A 9,068-nucleotide genomic window follows, 5' to 3' on the forward strand; every position below is an offset into this window, starting at 1 on the left:
GTGCAGTGGATGGTCTGCCCCTGTTACCAGGGCTAGCTGCTTAATACAGTTATCCTCCCATTCCTGTTTAAAAACAATCATCCCTGCCCCATCAAAAATCATTCTGCAAGTCTGCTTAATATCAAAAGGTAACATGTCATCCCCTCCAAAAACGCTGTCAATGAGTGTGGAAACCATGGCAGAATTAATTCCCCTATCTGCAATTGCTTTAATAATTGCCTGCACGTCTTTCGGGTTTACCGGAGAATAGGTCCTTTGATTCCCGCCGGTTCCCCCCACCCAAACCGGGAACACCAGTTTCGCCAACGGAGTCCATTCAGCACACGCTATTTTTATTTTCCGCCAGTCTGTAAGCGGAGTTCAATCTTTCTCCGATATCCCCTTCACCCATGCAGGAGCGCTGTGGCTAGTGACCTTATATGCCGCTGCTCTCCTGTTAAAACCCGAATCCGAGTCGGAACTCTCCGATCCCCTCTCGAGCTCGGAGCTCAAGTCCGAGTCCGAGCCGGAAGTCGACTGGCCGGACGTTTCCGGGCTGCTCTGCCTTTTTCTTGGGCTCCGACCCCGCCCCTTCTTGCGGGGGTCGGGCCGTTCCCTCCCCCTGGGGTCCCCCTGCCTCCTGCTGGGGGAGGTTCTTGCCCCGTAAGGACCTAATGTGAACTGAGCGCTCTGATTGGTCTTACGCTCCTCCCCGGGGGCCGCCCCGTCCCCCCGCTCGCCTGCACATGCGTTGTTAAGCAGGGTGACTGCATTTCCGCCCCCCGTGTTTCCCTTTCCGCCCTGAACACGCGGTTCGACGCCATTTTCAAACGCATACGGAGGGGGTGCGCTTTTATCCACCCCTTTGAGGTCCGGCAATTTCGCCGCCTCCCGCGCTTCCTCCGTTAACCCCCGCCAAAACGCCCGCGCGTGTTCCCCCCCCTCTGATGGTAAAGCGGTCTGCTCGGGGGAATCCAGCGTTCGCGGTTCCGCGGTGCCGATCTAATCGAAGCCCTCCGCGGTCTGCGTTGCCGCGCCCACCCCCAACTGCGGCGTGGCTAATAACCAAGCCTGCGCGGCTTTCCAGGGCTCCTGCTCTTCTCTAGCTTTCTGCAGAGCCTGCACGACTCTGCCCCATGACTTTAGAGCTATCCCTGAGCCTGAGGACATAGTTTCCTCAGCTAAAACCTTTGTACAAGTATCCCATATCTCCGAATGGAGAATATCCACCGGGCTTTCTATCGCCCCCAGCTTAATAAGTCTCGGTATAGCAAGACATAAATCTTTTAGCTTACAATCAATCCCCCATTGAGCATGCATCTGAGTTACGACCTTCGCTATGGCTTCCATGGTCCACGCTGGTCCGGGGGCATCCCCCCCGCTGCACTAGGCCTGCTGTGCAGCCGCTGGTCCCCTGTCTAGGCAGAATCCCGAACTCCGGGCGCTGCGATTGTCCCGGGTCTCGGCACCAGATGTTGCCGTTACGGCGTGGCGACCTGGTTCGGGAGGTCCGGCACGGTGACCCAAGGCCCAGGGTCACTCGGTCCAATGCTACATACACCGATGTGGTGGATAGCAAATGGCGTTTATTGAGGGGTCTCAGGGGTATTTATAGCTTGGGCAGTCTGTGTCACTTCCCTCTGCTCACGTCCGGCCGGGTGTGGCCAGGTACGGAGCAACGGTCAGACTGCAGGGTGAGGGGGGCCTTCTTATCTACCCGTACAGCCCGAGATCTTCCGCACGCAGATCCCTAGCTCTCCACACAAAGGACTACATAAGGAAAAAGCTGCAGAGCTGAGAACTGCCCCTCGTGCATACCATGTGGCTAGTTTGTCTTCAAGATGCATGCTCAGTCTTTTATACCCCGGGGGGTTGCATCAGCCAGCCCTGGCCCCTCCCAAAGTCTGTCAGTCAGCTCTTCTTTGCCATTTACCAGTGGAAACTGGTTTCTTGTAATTTGATTGGAGGTCCGGTGTTGCCATGCTGCACCCCCTAAGCAACAAGCTTTTTCATTCCCAACTGCCCCATGCAAGGGGCACATGTTCAACGCCTTCTTTTTACTTGTCCTAGACAACCCCAGCTGTCTGATGGTCACAATACAGGGGGAGAAAAGGGAACTATGGGGAGAACAGAGGACATCTAAACTACAATAACATAACTATACGTCACTTAAGCTTTTCCTAATATTCACACAATAGTTATCTTTTAATTGCGAGAGCCAATCATCTCATTATCCATCTATAACATCCATAGGCTGAGGTACTTGTGAGGTACAGACTTCTCGAATCGCCTAGTACAGACCCCCTTCAAATGTGTAAACCCCCCCCCCCCCTTTTTTTCTTTTTCCTTGTGTCTCTGTTCTTTTTCTCTAAGTCCAGGGATTTAACACAGTCTTGAGTGATTAACAGTCTGTGTCAATTAGTGGAATTGCTATGGAAGACATGGTTCCCTCCATTGCTTCTTTCACCTCTCTGTATCTGGCCTTATCTACCAGCAGGCTCACAGTTTGTAAAGACACCTCTTTCTCTTTCTCTTTCTCTTTCTCTTTCTCTTTCTCTTTCTCTTTCTCTTTCTCTTTCTCTTTCTCTTTCTCTTTCTCTTTCTCTTTCTCTTTCTCTTTCTCTTTCTCTTTCTCTTTCTCTTTCTCTTCTTTCTCTTTCTTTCTCTTTTTCTCCTTCCTTCCTTCCTTCCTTCCTTCCTTCCTTCCTTCCTTCCTTCCTTCCTTCCTTCCTTCCTTCCTTCCTTCCTTCCTTCCTTCCTTCCTTCCTTCCTTCCTTCCTTCCTTCCTTCCTTCCTTCCTTCCTTCCTTCCTTCCTTCCTTCCTTCCTTCCTTCCTTCCTTCCTTCCTTCCTGCCTTCCTTCCTGCCTTCCTTCCTGCCTTCCTTCCTGCCTCCCTGCCTCCCTCTTTGCATCTTTGCCTCTTTTACTGTTAAATAAGACAGATCAATATTTTGGTATCGATATTTAACCTCATTTGGTTTTAATCTTGTTTCAGGGAATATTTTGAACCTCAGGATTCGTAATCCACAGACAGGTCACTTTGCTCCTCTGTGGTTAAAGCAGGTCGTAAAACTGCCCCCCCTCCCTCCCCCCATTCTGTGGCTGCGAGTGGACCAAGGTTTGGCTGTGGGGATCGAGCACCATGCCTGCGTTTCAGAGGATGGGCAGCTGCATTCCAGCCAAGCTGCTCCCAAGATTAGAAAAGGCAGAAAGGTGGCAAAGTGTGGTGGTGAACTATCCTATGCTTTTAAAGTAATCTTAGCTTTTTCCAACTTTTCTCTACTTTTCTCTTTCTTTCTCTTTGCCTCTTTTACTGCTAAATAAAATATATCAAATTTTTGGTATCAACATTTAACTTTGCTTAAGTTTTAATCTCATTTTGGGGAATATTCAAACCTCAGGTTCTTTCCACAGTTCATATTAAGTGGATCGTTACAGTAGTCCAACCCCCTTGCCATTAGCAGGGGCATCTTCCACTAGACCAGGTTGCTCAGGGCCCCATGCAACCTGATCTTGAACGTTTCTAGAGATGGGGCATCCACCACCTTATTGGGAAACCTGTTCCAATGTCTTATCACTCTCACTGTAAAAATATCTTCCTTCTATCTGGTCTGAATTGACCTTCTTTCAGTTTAAAACCATTCCCCCTTGTCCTATTACCCTGCTAGAAAGTTTGTCCCCATCTTTCTTATAGGCTCTCTTTAAGTATTGAAAGGCCGCAATAAGGTTTCCCTGGAGCCTTCTCTTTTCCAGGCTAAACAACCCCAACTCTATCAGCCTGTCTTCATAGGAGAGGTGTTCCATAACTCTGATCATCTTCATGGCTGTTGGTTTAAGACAATTTAAAGGAGATACCCTCTGGATCGAGTTATTTCCTTTAGGATCCAAATAAACCCTTTCTGACAATAAGAAATGAATACTAATAGATGAAAATGGGAAAAAAATATACAATGGTTTATTAACAAACAGACAGGGGAAAAAAGTAGATAACAGCTAGATATTGAATTGCCAGCTCACCTCCCCACTGGTACAAAGAGTCAATATGGCATCGGCTCCCTCTTGGGAGGGAAGGAGATTTATGGTGTAGTTTCCAGCAGCAGACAAAAAAATCACTTGTGCAGCGTCAACCTCCTTCCCCCAGTAAGGCATAGCAGGTGAAAACAGCTGAGCTGAGGTCACTCAGTGTCTTCTTCTCCCCGGCTCCAACTGATTAATGGTGGCTTGATCTGAGGACAGCTTTGCTGCAGCTTCTGCCTGCATGATGCCTCCAACTCTCCAAAGAGTGAGAAAGGGAGCCAGCCTGGGGCTGGAGCTGGCTTTATTTTTTCAAAGCCCGGCATGAAAGCCGACTTCCTCTCTTCCCCTCTACCCTTCCCTCAAAGATACAGTAACAAATTTTGGGCCTGGACAATTTGGGACACATTATTATTATAAATCACCCCAAGACGATGGCCCTCCTCTGGATCTGTTCCAACAGGTCCATGTCTTTCCATGACCATATCAGTCATGAATGCACTCAGGTTTTTCTTCTCAGTCATTCACAGAAGATACCAGGAATTTCTAAACTTGTCTATCAGCACTGCTACTCCATTTCTGTTAATCCAGCTCTCAGGGTCACCCAACTCCTCCCGCACAGTTTGTCAGTTGTGGAGAGCTAGGGACCTGCGTGCGGAAGATCTCGGGCTGTACGGGTAGATAAGAAGGCCCCCCTCACCCTGCAGTCTGACCTTTGCTCTGTACCCGGCCACACCCGGCCGGACATGAGCAGAGGGAAATGACACAGACTGCCCAAGCCATAAATACCCCTGAGACCCCTCAATAAACGCCATTTTGCTGTCCACCACATTGGTGTATGTAGCATTGGACCGAGTGACCCTGGGCCTTGGGTCACCGTGTCGGACCCCTCCGAACCAGGTCGCCACGCCGTAACGGCAACAGTCAGTCCTCCCCAAAATGGTGTCTTTTGCATTTTCATAAAGCATTGTTAGAAAATGTCTACCTTTTGTCCCAAGGTATCACAGACATTTTAAATATGACTACTGAAAAAATGATCCCTGTAGAGCTCCACTAACAAACTATCCCCAGTCCAGCACTTCTTCTGCTACCATACCCTTATTTTCCCTACTGGTAAACACCTTACAGTTTTCTTTCTAAGGTCTGGTTTCTCCAAACTCACTAATCCAGCTAATCCCTCTCTAAAGCAAGAATAAGGAACACCTATTTAATTCCCTTTTCTAAAAGTTAGGTCTCTTATCAAAGGAATATGCCAAAAATTAATGGCATTGTCTGTCTTTGAAAAACACAAGTTATATTTAAGATCCCAACACTATATCTGTAGCCATTCTTCCATCCAAATATTGTCCTGGTTTTGTCACTTTACTGAGGTTAAAGCACTTTTTCAACTTCAAAATTAAAGGCATAATTTGTTTCTTACCAGTTTAGATCTGGAATGGACTGCATTGACCTCTCATTTTCTTACATCTCAGATGTGGTAATATCCATTTTTTTCAGCTGCACACCCCTCCCTGTATGCTGAGCCAAGGTGTGTGGTTGGATGTTGAGAAGCAAAACCAGTGTTTTCCTGAGTCATCTGATAAGACGCTTTTCTTTAAAAATGTCTCCACTGCCCTGCATCTTCCTGTGAGAAATAGCTACTCACTTTTCATAAATTTAGAAAGGTTTATTAAAGCTTATAAAAAATACAACAGAAGACTGAATAGAGAAAATGTTACAGTTCCGGGAGCAAAGGATTTTCCCCACCATGTGCTTGCTCACACAATGGAGGTTTCTCCTTTTAACCCTTTGCCCCTCCCAAAGTTCTGTCCATCGACTCCTTCTTCGCTGTCCAGTGGTGGTGTTTACTTCCTCAAATCCTGATTGGAGGTCAGATGTCGCCATAGCAACAAGTCGACCCTCCCAAATGTCCCAACCCCAGTGTCTTGGTTTGGAAAGACAGGTGTCTGCTAAGAAAGGCAGGAGCCTCCCCTGAAATGGAAAATGTAACCGCCCCCCTCCAAATTGCTATAAATTTTAAATTAAGGGGCTCTCAGGCAAAAAACATGGGAGCAGGAAATAACAGTTCTTTAATAGGGAGGAAAAAAAAAGATAAAATAAACAATGCAGCAAACCAATACAACACTGACAGAGTCAGAACACAACCTGACACCCTGTTGGTCAGGGTGCTGGTAGCAGTCCAATTGGAATTGTGGCTGCAGTCCTCCTGGAGTGTCAGGTGTGGTTCTGTTGGAGCAGGGATCCTGTAGAAGGGTGTAGTCTTCCTCCGAAGATCCAGTGGAAGAGGCAGCTGTTCCTTTGGGAAATACAGTGGAGAAGCCGTGCTGGTGTTCCAGAATCTCAAGATTATATCTGGGTACGAATGCTTGGCTTGTCCCTCTGGGTGGAGCATCTCACAATGGGATGCTAAAGTTCTTATCAGTCATGCAGTGACATTCAATAGCCTCTTATCAGTAGATGTCTCCCAGGAGGGAGGAGTGGTTGTGGAAGAGATAAGGAAAACTACCCACTTAACAGAAGACAACTGCCATACAGATGACAAATAGAATACAATTTGCTTGACAATCCAGGACACCTGGCTGTCCCTTGATAACAACGAAAGGGGGTAAAACATAACTATAAATCTATAAAACTTTTCTTAACCTATATACATGATATTTGTCTGTTAATTGTGAGAGTCAATCATCGCATTACTCATTCATCACAATCCCCCCTTTTCCTTTTCTACAGATTATTTGGCTTAAACAATTCAAATCAATGAGTCATACTAGCATCTGTTGATGTGGGCAAGGACACACGGAATCAAACAGAAAAGAAAAAAATATTCCCTAGACACTTATCCAGAATGAACAAAAGGACATTACAGAGGTCTGGTATGGCTTTTTTCCCCATCTACCTTGCCTATGGGGTTGATACCCATAGGACGTGTCTCTTAGTAGTGAGTACAGAGGCCAACTCGGTCTTTCCCTCCAGTCCCTTATGTATTCAAAGACAATTGGGGAATTACAGAGATCCAGTATGGCCTTTTGTCCCTACTTTACTATGCCTACGGGGTTGCTACTCACAGCAAGGCTATGGAGTCTTCTTGGTAGCAAACAAAGGGGCCAACCCAGTCTTGCCCTCCTTCCTTTGTCTTATTTTCTTAAGGAAGCTGCCCCATCACCTTTTATGGTCCCTTGTGTACTTCCCTTCAACAAATACTCGTAATTCTTTCTCATTAAAACATGAAAAACACCCAACAGTTCTTGGGCTGGCTGGTGGAAGCTTGACTCTACTTTTCGGGCTTTTTGGTGTTTTTCTGGTTGTCTCTCCGTCTCTGCTTGAGATTCAATCTCTTTTCCCCTGGGCCTGGATGTTAGATGTTACAGTCCATTCTTTCGGTTCTTCCATTGGGCCTTTAATTCTGTTGGCATGAGTCCATCCCCGCTCTGCAGTTCGCATGGCTGATTCGGTGGTGAGCAGTACCTGAAAGGGACCTTCCCACTGAGGAGTTAGAGGCTGATCTCTCCATGACTTAATCATCACTCAATTCCTGGGATTAATATTATGGATTCTGAAATCCAGGGTGGTAGTTTGAGGAATTGCCCCTTTATGTCTTAGCCCTTCTAAGGTTTGTGCTATAGACATAACATATTTCTTAGCATTGGTTTCCCCTTCCTCATAGCTAGCAGCCTTCTGGGGTGAGGTCAGGAAGGGAAACCCAAGCATCATTTCATAGGGTGACACCCCCAAGATCTGACCGGGGTTGGGTTCTAATTCTTAATAAGGCCAAAGGGAGACATTTTATCCATGACATTTGGGTTTCAATCATTAGCTTAACTAGAGTTCTTTTAAGAGTTTGATTCATTTTCTCAACCCGACTGGAACTCTGTGGATGCCGTGGAGTGTGTAACTCCCATTTCACTCTAAATTGAACATGTTATTGGTTCAAACAGTGTAGGTAACATAAATCAGTTAGCCAGAGGATCAGGCTTTTAGGTTGTCAGGAAAATCCCACAAATGACAGAGGTTTATGTCCAAAAAAGAGACAGAGGAGTCCTGCAACTTTATTTGAATAAAGGAAGAGAGTCCACTGGTGCACACTCCCACAGAGTTTTCTCTCTCGAGGTTTAGGAGGGCACAGCCTCCTTTTATCCTAAACTCCCAGCTGCATGCTGCCCTCTTCCTTTCCCCATTGGCTGAGGTACTAGGAAGGTACAGCCTTTCCGAACCACCTACCACATATTCCCCCTCAAACCTGTCATTTTACTCCAAAGTTCAGAAGTTCAAGCTTGTGCAGACCCTTGTCTGTTTCAGGAGCCAAGCTTTCTGGACTCTGTAAAAAACCTGCTGCTTGAAGTTAGTAGAGACATTAAGACCCATTTCAAAGATGCTAACACCCATACCTTTACCCCTCAAATTGTTTGTAAAGACATTAGCTTTCTTCTCAAGGTGGATCTATCTGTTTATCTTCCACTCTGTCCATCTGCTCCCTATGTTAAACCACCCCAGACAGGCGTGTGAGATCAAAGCTTTTACTGGGATGTGTCTCAGCATCTGCCTGTTTTGACAGGACAAAACCTCTCTGCAAGGATGGGTGCTCCTGCTGCATTGACTTTCTCTCCCCCTGAGAAACCCAAAATGTTATTATATTCCATATCTTTCTGTGCCCAAAATTGTTACTGTCTCTTCTAGGCCTGGTGCTATGGCCATGTTATAGATGAGTAATGTAATAGTTGGCTCTCATAATTGTGTAAAACACGTTCACTCTCCTGTGAAAATTAAAAAAGTTTAATAAAGGACAATAGGAGACAAGGACCATAGAGCAAAGGTTATTACAGCCAGGTGCATCTTGGAACTCAGCCAAGAGCACACTGTTACCTTCAGGGATACCCCTTAAATACCTTTTACATTACATCAGCTCTTTGCATATTCATAGACCCTTATGCATATCCATAAACTAGTTTACATATTCCAGGAACAATTTTACATGTCCCCTCCTTGGGTCTGCCTTTTTAGAGCATGTGGGTTTCTTGGCTGTGGTTTTGGCTCCTTCTCTTTATTACTTCCAGTTTGGGCCTTGGTCCATACTTTCT

The sequence above is a fragment of the Molothrus ater genome, chromosome W (genome assembly GCF_012460135.2).
Source record: "Molothrus ater isolate BHLD 08-10-18 breed brown headed cowbird chromosome W, BPBGC_Mater_1.1, whole genome shotgun sequence".
NCBI classification, from domain to species: domain Eukaryota; kingdom Metazoa; phylum Chordata; class Aves; order Passeriformes; family Icteridae; genus Molothrus; species Molothrus ater.